The 10,384-nt window shown below is 40.1% G+C and overlaps 1 protein-coding gene across 1 annotated transcript in view; it reads right to left on the minus strand.

Moving 5' to 3' along the window:
- The window catches only part of Csrnp3 (cysteine and serine rich nuclear protein 3), a 184,101-nt gene extending 174,082 nt beyond the window's left edge, over positions 1 to 10,019 (minus strand). Inside the window, exon 1 of the mRNA XM_021155449.3 lies at positions 9,956 to 10,019. The gene's annotated coding sequence lies outside the window, so the exon portion shown is untranslated. The remainder of the gene's footprint in view (positions 1 to 9,955) is intronic.
- Positions 10,020 to 10,384: the final 365 nt, after the last annotated feature.

Here is a 10,384-nt window from a genome sequence, read left to right on the forward strand (position 1 = left end):
TAAGATGCATCACAGAACTGAAAAAGAAAAGACACAAGGGACGTCTTGATAGCTCTGATCCTCCAACCACTTCTCTCCTGAGCACTTCCTCTTATGCAGTCATGCGTTCTCATTCTCATCTCCACCAATGGTTTTGCTTTTAACATTTGTTTGTTTGTTTGTTTAGGGGTGTGTGTGTGTGTGTGTGTGTGTGTAATGCACACTGGCCATAGCATATATATAAAGACAGGAGGGTTGGTTCTCTCTCTCCATCCACCATGTGGGTTCTGATATCAAACTCAGGTCATCGTGTTTGGTGGCCAGAGCCTTCTTTTCCTGCTGTGCTACGTAGCTTTCTTTCCTCCACCAGGTGGCACGTCATCAAGAAATCCCTCATTTAGACACAGCCCTTTCATTTCGGCTCACCCACTTCCAGAACCACAAGAAACTGACTCCTTTATAAATTTGATTTTTTTTTCCAAAACAAACTATTTACTGAGAGTGACACTGAGGCAGATTACACACACAAAGCAGGTTGATAAATTAGGGGTGAGGGAGCAAGTTGCACAGCTTGTCATTGGGGCTATGACACAAATGACCACTGCAAAGAGCTATCAGGTCAAAGACGGAAATCTTTGTTAAGAGCACCCTCTTTCTTGACGGTGGGCACAGCATTATGTGGGTCTCCCACTTTGCAGTGACCACATCCTGCAAAAAAGCCCACCTCCTGCTCTCAAAGGAGTCTCTTGCTTGTTTTGACAACAGTTAACTGGAAATTGTCAGAGTATGTTTGTATATTAAGTCACCAGAGTTTACCAAAGGTCTACCCCACACTCCAGGGAAGGCTGTGAATGGACTACCATACGATACACAGTCTTATAGGCTATAATCAAACCAATTGTGTCACAAAACACCTCGTTCCACAACTAGGTGTTTCATTTAACTCTTATTTAGTATTTTGGGCTACATAGTATTTCACTGACTAATTGTATTATAAATATTTAACGAAACTTCTAAAAGAGCATATGTTTTAAAGAAACATTTTCAGAGGGAACACATGTAAATCCCAGTAGCATCTTAACCATATCGTTATATTGTTGAGTACAACTTTAGGAGGAATTCCTAGAGGTGGTAGCATTGACATTTCCAAACATTTTGCCAGTTTGGCTGCCAGAGAGGCCCTGCCAATTTGTGTTTCTTTGATGGGGCTCTGGGATATGTTTTTACCATACCTTTGCCAACAAGGCAGCCTGCTCAGCTATTCAAATTAATACTTAGCGTTAACATACACATATTACCTATGTTGCAATTCCAATGTTTTCGGCAAGTGACCAACAAGATGTTAGAATAGTCTTGATGTTCTTTGTCTTAGTATCCACGCTTCTTTAAGGCCACGGTTATGAAATTATGAGAAGCCACTCTGGAGATCACACTCATAGGTCTATGGAGTGTGGCATAAAGGATTTGCACATGAACCAGTGACCTGAGGGGTGTGCACTGGACCTAGTCACAGAAGCCTTTCAAACTGGGCATAGAGCCGTGACTCTCAACTTTCAACTCTCAATGCTGTGAGCCTTTAACACAGTCCTTCGTGTTGTGGTGACCTCCCCCAAACATAAAATCACTTTCATGCCTATTTCATAACTGTAATTTTGCTGCTGTTTACAAATTGTAATATAAATATCGGTGTTTTCCAATGGTCTTAGGTAGCCCCTGTGGAAGGGTCGTTTGAACCCCCAAAGGGGTCCCCCAGTTGAGAACTACTAGCCTAAAGGCTTAAGGATGAGAGTGTTCTAAAGATGCTTTGTGTGGAACTACAAGAAGTACATGGCCTGAGGACACACAGCCTCTAGGAGCATAATCCAATGCCAGCCTAAGGAGCTGAAGTCTACCCTCAACACGAGGAGCCTGGAATGAGATGTGCTACCACGGCAAGCTGTCAGGAGCCCCACTGCACTGATGCTTTGATTCCAGCCTGTGGGATGCTGGGCAATGAACACAGCCTTGCTTTCTGACTCTCGGAGGTGCTTACAATGTTAAGCTTGTGATAATTTCTCTCAGAACTGAGAACTAACAGCCTGACGGATTCATTTAGCTATTGTTATTATTAATATCAAGGCCAAGGTCACAGAGGCAGATTATAGAGCCAGAATCGAAACTCAGATGTCTGTCTGCATGTTTGAAACCATGCATCATCATTTTTTCTTACTCTCTCAGTGGTACCTTGCTGCTTAAAGTTGGTTTCCTTTTCTCCCTCTCCACTCCCTTCTGCTTACATTTCCTTTTTCCTTCCCTTTCTTTTCCAGGACAGGGTCCTGATACACATTCTCATTCATTCTCCCTGTGTCTCTGTCTGTCTGTCTGTCTGTCTGTCTGTCTGTCTGTCTGTCTGTCTGTCTGTCTCTGTCTGCGTCTCTGTCTCTCTGCCTCTCTCTCTTTCTATTTCTTTCTGTCTCTATCCCTCTGTCTCTGTCTCTCTGTCTCTGTTTCTCTCTCTCTATCTCTCCTCTTCCTCCCCCTTCTCTCCTGCCCCCCCTTTCCTTTCTTCATTGTTTTTCTGTGATCCTTTCTACCTGGTTATGGGGGGGGGGGTTCTATGAAAAGGCTTCTGCTCCCCCCACCCCCCATTATCTGCTCGCCTTTATCTTGAGGTGTATTAAGATTCAGTAAATGACACACTGGTTTTCAGAAACCACCTATCCTTGGTTTCTTTGTCACTAACCCAGCTCTGTGACTTGTAAATTTTGCCTAAGGATTGTTCTTCAGAGCACAATACAATTGACAAAACAAACAACAACAACCAAAACAATGGTAGAGTAAAAGGGTTTCTGGTTCCTTGTTTTTCTGTTTGTTTGTTTGTTTGTTTGTTTGTTCAGCACTGGGAGTCAAACCCAGGGCCTGCTCCAAGCTAAGTAAGCACTCTTTCACTAAGCTATACCCACAGTCCCATAATTTTAGCTTTAATCACATGTTACCGGACATCTTTAGCATAACCAAGTGGGACTCATTGACCCCAATATATGTAAAAGAGATAGCTTAAATATACACTGCTATGTTTTATACATCAATATTAATACTTACATATTAATACAATGACTTAATTACATTAATTTGCAATTAATTTATTGGTTGAACATAAGATGTTCTCAATGAATGTATACATAAAATAGAAGTCACTCCTCAGTATTGTGAGGGATTGGTTCTAAGAAACCCTGTCTTAAAATTTACAAATGTTCAGGTCCGTGGAAATACTCAGGATTCCAGACAGCACACTAGTTCATGATGGATGGCTTCTGCATTCTGTGTTATGTCAAACGCCATAAAAACATGATGATCATAGTTGTTATACTATCTTGCTTAAGAAGCACATGCCATTTCCCCCTAATATTTTCAACCTATATGTGGTTGAATCTGTGACCAGCTAATATGGAGGGCTGACTGCTGCATTATAATGAAGCAAAGCAGAGAGGCATGAAATGGGGAATGTATGCAGATGAAATCCCTCATTAACACGGGAAAACTGAAGTGCAGCTTAGGCAATAAAAAAAAAAAAAAAACTCTCCAATGTGGGATTTTTCCTGAATTCATGCCATTTCTGATATGCATGTCGTCACATTCAGGGCATTCCTGAAGTAGTACATGAAAGAGAAGGACCGTTGGAGAATGTAGGCACTGAGTGGTTAGAGGAGCCGAGGTGGCTGGCTGGCTGGCTGAGACCATCCTTCACTTCATTTATTTAGTCTCAACACCATTTGCAACACACACTGCCTATCAGGCATTGTGTAAGGCAGTGATGTGGGGATGGAGGAAAACCCCTGCCACTGGCCATTACAGCTTAGATGGTTTTGAGAAACCTACAGAAGGCAGAGGACAGATATAATGACCACACTAAGAGAATAGTCCAGGCTGGGGCAAGACAAGAATGGGGTGTCTCTCTCCAGAGCCTCACTTGGATACTGTGTGATGATCTCCAAAGACAGAAAATGTTAAGAGTCGCTCAGCTTCTTGTTTGACACTGAGAACTACGTGGCTTTTGTGGACCGAGCATCACAGTAGGTAAACAATAAATTAGGAAATGTTGATGATGTAAAACAAGGATTACTGCGACTTAGGAGAAAGAAAATAGAACAAAAAGAAAGCTTTCAGAGAATTCTTTGTCCTGCTAAGTTTACTCCATCACAGCGAGAATTTCCTGGGACATGATGACTCTTAATGGCCAGTGGAGGGAAAGAAGGAAGAAAGGAAGAAGGGAGGGAGAGAGAGAGGGAGGGAGGGAGGGAGGAAGGGAGGGAGGGAGGGAGGGAGGGAGGGAGGGAGGGAGGGAAGCATTTGTAAAGGTATTCACTCCTCCTGCTGCTTAGGGAATTGTTTCATTTATTAAATATTCATGGTGGATCCATAGCATGACAGCAAGCAACTGTTTAGACACTTGCTAGAAAAGAAACTAAATATATTTCTAACCCTGTTGTCGAACTTAGAAATATGAAAGAAATAGCGACAGCAAGTCAAGCCCACAGCCCCACTGGGAGCCAGAGAGGTCTCAGTGCAGAATTCCAAGCAGCTCTAAAGTTTGGTTATGCCCATGAGATCTGACCAGTCGTATTTTTTTTTTTTTTTTACATTCTTCCAAAGCCCTCCTCAACTTCAATTCTCTTTTACACAGTCGTAATGGAACACGTCCTCTATTTAGTATAAACACATAGCTTTTGACTATCATAATTTTGTACAGGCAAAGGCTTAGTTTCCCTCCATGCCTCAAGAATAACTGTCTGTGCCACAACTGAAACTTCAGGGACACATCAGGAAGATAGCTCTATGAATAAGTCCCCTGCTCCTAGGAGCCTAAAACATACATTATAGGAAAAATATTAATATTTTTTAAGTTTTCTGCTAAATATTAACTAAAGATACAAAATTTTGCAGGAAAGCATTTGTTGTTTTCTTTTCAAGTTAATTTCATTTATAACTAATGTAAAAATGAATCAGGGAAAAAAAACCTACAGAAATGTGTTATGTACACCATGTTTCTTGACTATTTTGAACTATTATGTTAAAATGGAATGCTCTTAACATCAAGGCTGTGGAGAATATATGCCAGGGTTACTAGCTCCTTTTTTTTTTGCTCATGTGCACACAAGTATGCAGGCATGAAAGTGCATGTTCACCTGTGTGGCCACCCATTGTGAAGGTTATGCATATGTGTCCATGTACATGGTGTTGGAAGCCTCATGTTGATACCGAGACTCTTCCTTTATCACTCTTCCTTTTATTCTTTGAGGCAGTGTCTCTCAGTCAAACCTCGAAGTTGCACATAGGACTAGAGTCTCTCACCAGCTGGGCCTCCTGTTTTGGGCTTCCCAGACTGGAACTACACGAACTGAGCTAATGCTGTGTGATGGTTTGTATATCCTTGGACCAGGGAGTGGCACCATCTGGAGGTGTGGCCTTGTTGGAATAGGTGTGACCTAGTTGGAATGGGTGTGTCACTATAGGAGTGGGCATAAGATCCTCACCCTAGTTGCCTGCAAGTCGATCTTCCAGTAGCAGCCTTTGGATCAGGACATAGAACTCTCAGCTCTGCCTGCGCCATGCCTGCCTGGGTGCTGCCATGCTCCCACCTTGATGATAAAGGACTGAACCTCTGAACCTGTAAGCCAGCCCCAAGTAAATGGTTTTTATAAGACTTGTCTTGGTCATGGTATCTGTTAACAGCAGTAAAACCCTAACTAAGACATGCTGTGTCCACCAGATAGTAATATGGGTTCTGAAGCTCCAAACTCCAGTCCTCTTCCTTGTACAGGAAACACTTTAACCACCGAGCCATCGCCCCTACCCCATCTTATCTAAATTTTAAGTGATTATATTAATGTCCACAAATCTCCTCTCCTGTCCACGATATCTGTGCTGATATACATTGCTGATATCCATCAGGATAATCATTCCTGGAATAAAATGTTTGAAATCTTACACAGAATCTATGTCTTCACAATCTGTACATTCAACAACTCTTAAGTCTACTTTGACTATTTAGCCCATTGTTGAAATCTAAACAAGTGACTGAGAAATACAAGGTCCTATTCAATGACTGAGATTTGTGGATTCTCCAAGTGCTATCATTGGCTTGATAACAAACCCCACAGCCTGCTCCTTGATATGTGAAAGTATAACTAAAGAGCAGTAATTGTTTTATATTCAATCCCGTTTTCTTCCTACACAAAATAGCAGGTACTAATATAGAAGAAAGCAAGAATATCATCTAATAGATAACATTTTTGAGTTATGGCATCAGGTAGTAAATGTTAATGTGAGTTTTTATTTTCCTGGATCACTTTACATATGTAACATATGTGAGACTGGCAGAATCTGCCTCAAGCTTTCTTACCCTGATGTTATTACACTTTCTTGTAAATACCGGAGCTTCGTTTCCAGAAAGGGGGATTCATTTACCACACTAGCATATTTCCATTATAGACATAAAGTTATGGAGGAAGCTATTAAATATTCATTTTCCTTAGTGTATTTTATGAGGCTTGAGAGGCCTGTACAAAAGCATCTTCAAAGGTAGCAGGGCATTTTTAGAAAATAAAGATGCATAAAACTTTATAGATGTAAGTTATAAACTGGATTTCTATGTTATTTAACATTGCAAATACGTGTATTTGGTACATAATCTTCAGGAATTTGGAGTATACCATGACTGCACCTGATAATGAGGTCGTTTGCATGGGTCACATGACCAGCCCTTAGTCTTTCTGTCTTGTTAGTGTGCTTTTCAATGTCATCAACATTTATGCTGAAAATATTTACTCACATTATTTGAGAAAGACTAAATATGCCCCACTATCCTTGGGCCCCCAGAAAAGGAAAGCAGTAATGTGCTTACGGAATTGAACTGTACATAACGTACTGGTTAGACAGTAAGTATTTTAGCACGTGGTTTAAGCATGTAGTTCTGGATCTGCTCCACTGCTTACCCTAAGTCTAACCGGCTAAGATTACCCTTATGAAAATAAAGTATTCCATAGCAAAGTTCCTTAGGCAAGCAGTGGAGAGATAACAGAAGTGAGAGCCTCATTTGAATCACAACAATAAGCAAAGCTCAAGCCTTCTGAGGATCCCCTTCTTAACAAATGATAAGGAAGTGCTCAGGGTGACAGTGCTGCCTTCAAAGCACATAGAAGGAAAATATTTTAATTTGAGAATTTGCCTAGAGCCAAGTAGGATAAAAATTGTGATGGTTTTTTTTCCTTATAAAGAAAAGCCATATAAAACAAAGCTTTACTTTAGATAAAGAAAAAAACTTCAACTATATATGTGCACATATAAAAAATATATTAAATTTAGAATGAATCAGCTTAATATTAAAACAATTTCTTTAGCTTGCTAGAATGTATAGTCTTTTATTCATTAGCTTGATTACCAAGGTAAGTTAATGACTGAATTAGTCAAATGTGGTCTGGGCCTTCAGTTAAAATGGTCCTTATTCCATTGTATCCAAACCAAACTAACTGCTCACCACTCAAGGTCTAGGCATGCATTTCCAGCTTCTTTTATTTATTTTATTTTATTTTTTTAGTTTAATGAAACATTAAAAATATTTTTTTCATTTTTCAACAGACACAGTACCTGGCTAACTTCTGCAACCTGGGGAGAAAAATGAGATCCAAGACTTTGCAGAGGAAGACCAAACAAGCCTATATTTACATCTGAAACCCGGCTGCACCCGGAGAAAAATAAATGACCTTGTCATATCTTACTGAAGAGCTTTGGACGGGTCCCACTTGCCTGCATCATGTTTTCAATCTTTTGCCTCAAGTACAAAACAGACACAGACAGGCACACGTGTGCGTGTGCACACACGTGCACATACACACACACACACACCTTTCCTCTGCAGACTGCAGTAGGAGCTGCCACAGTTGTCTCCCTTTTTTCCATAAGCCTTGCAGACATCTGCCAGTGCCTGATAGGAAATGCTGATGGAGAGAGGATTTATCTACTCTCCATCCAAAATATGTGAGCCATTAAGGAAATTATAAGAAGCAACAACAATACGCTCTGCTTTTATTCAAAACCTTTCCCTTAGTGATTATTAAAAGGATGATATTTTTAGCTAAAGAAAGCAAAATGCATCTGCAGCAGCTGGTTTCCAAGGCAACGGAATAATTTAAAACCATGTGGAACTCTGCTCTCTAATTTTCATCAATCCCCCTTCATTCCTAGAGGTAGCTTTGTTCAGAATTTATAATTCCTTTTTTTTTTTTTAAGAAAACATCACTGCATTGATTTATTGTCCCTGCCACATTCCAGCAGCTGAATATTTATTTAGATTTGCATACCACCTTAGGCTCCGTGGGGGTGGGAATCTTGAATTAATTGCAATCATCGTTTTATTTGAAAAACCAAAAATTACTTTTAAAGAAAAACATCAACAGTGAAAAACACGGAGAAATTGTAGCATGATGTCATGATTTTTGAAAACCAGAAATGGTTCAAAACAAACCATAGGAGAGATCAACATAACATCTGATCTTAATATCTCTTTAAAGATATTAAGTATATTTAGGAAGTTCAAAGGAGATGTTCATCAACTTGAGTAATCTTTACCCACCATGCAGCAGTATTTCCTTACCATTTAATTTCTTAAGAATTTGTTATGTTTGTACCATCTTATTCAAAGGGTTGTACCACCCATCTTCCAAATCAAAGCAAAATTAAGACCAAATTTCCTTAGAAATTACAGTCATTCTTAGTAAGTTTTAATTCATTCAAAGGCAGCAAAATATTTACATCACTATTATGATTGTGTTTTACTCCAGTCAACAGGTATTAATTGGATGCCGATGTGTCCATGACTGTACTATTTTTTTAAGACCTCAAAGGCAATGAGTTCCTCCCAGACTTAAATGATCTTATAAAATATAATCTACAGAGGAGCTAGTGTTGTGGAATAAAATTATTTTTGCCATCTTTATTACCATAAATATAACATTTAGTCCGTGCTGCTTAAAAAAAAAAAAAAACTTTCCTGGTTTTCATAAAAGAAAATAAAACTTAATGCCAGGCATTATAAGCAGCTAGTAAAGTCAAAACTTTAGGCGTGCTAATACATGACTGCTGTGAGGCTTTTGCCAGCAGTGTGTAGTGGAATTTCTTAACATTGACGTATCTGATACATAAATGAAACGTGTAGGTCAGACCCTACTTTTCACAGCAAAGTCTCATCTTTCTCAATTAGGCTTCGGTGCTTTTAAAGGAAAACTGTCCCGTGCATGTTGACTGATAGATCTTTACTTCATCACCACATGCATGGAAGCTTCACATTTGCTGACAAATGCTGCAGCTACTCGGCACGAGATGCACAGAACGAAGAGGGCTTACATGCACATAGATCGTTCATTCAAAGTCTAGGCTAAAAGAAACTATACACTTAAAAAAAAATCATAAGCTCCTTGCTGGGTCCTAAATATAAAGACCCCCATACTGAATCCAGTATGTTCAGAGAAGGCTCCATTTTCTCAGGACCTGTGGAATCTATCAAGCTTTTCTCATGCCTCCTTTGGTTTCCATGAACACAGCCTGATGAAAACACACAAAGACACAGGATTTTATCCGTCCGTTGTGCGTTTGCTTAGATGGCTAATCAGGAAAAGACAAGTTCCTCGTGGTTTTGTGCCTTTTGTATTTAAATCGGAAAAGGGGTTTTGCAAACCCAGGAGCTGCTCATCTAGGCTTCCCGTAGTCGCTGAGGGACAGGTTTTTCGGGAAGCGAAAATTTAGGATTCCCACACTCCCTAAGATGCTTCTACTAGAACCGAGCATTTCCCTTTAAAAAAAAAAAAAAGAAGAAGAAGGAAGGAAGGAAGGAAGGAAGGAAGGAAGGAAGGAAGGAAGGAAGGAAGGAAGGAAGGAGAAAAGAAAGAAAAGAAAAGAAAAAAAGAAAAAGAAATTTCTTTTCGTCTTTTTTTTCTCTTACCTGTAAATATGGTCTCTGTACTTGGGCTCCAGCAGAACACACTGAGAAGAGCTCACTCCGCCCTTCATCCATCAGGCCGCAGCCAACCAATAACAAAAGCCAGATCCTGGCGTCTTCCAGCTCTTGCCGCCTGCCTGCTCTCAGTCCTTGCTCCCTCCCACCTCGAGCTTTTAGAGGACAAATCCCTGCAGCAGAGGGAGGAAGGCAGTGGAAAAAAAAAAAAAAGGAAAAATGGAGAGACAGAACAGAGAAGAAAAATATTTCAAACAACAGCCAGCTGGAGTCAAAAGTCTTGTTTTGGATGTAGGAAATCGGGGTTAATCTATGCCTTGCCCACCATAAATCAAAGCAAGCACCGAGGAAAGCCTAGGTAAATTGCCTGTTTCCCCTCACCCTACTGATTTTTTTCCTTTAGTAGAAAAAAAATAT

The sequence above is a fragment of the Mus caroli genome, unplaced genomic scaffold (genome assembly GCF_978045245.1).
Source record: "Mus caroli unplaced genomic scaffold, Mus_caroli_1 scaffold_2, whole genome shotgun sequence".
In the NCBI taxonomy this organism is placed as follows: domain Eukaryota; kingdom Metazoa; phylum Chordata; class Mammalia; order Rodentia; family Muridae; genus Mus; species Mus caroli.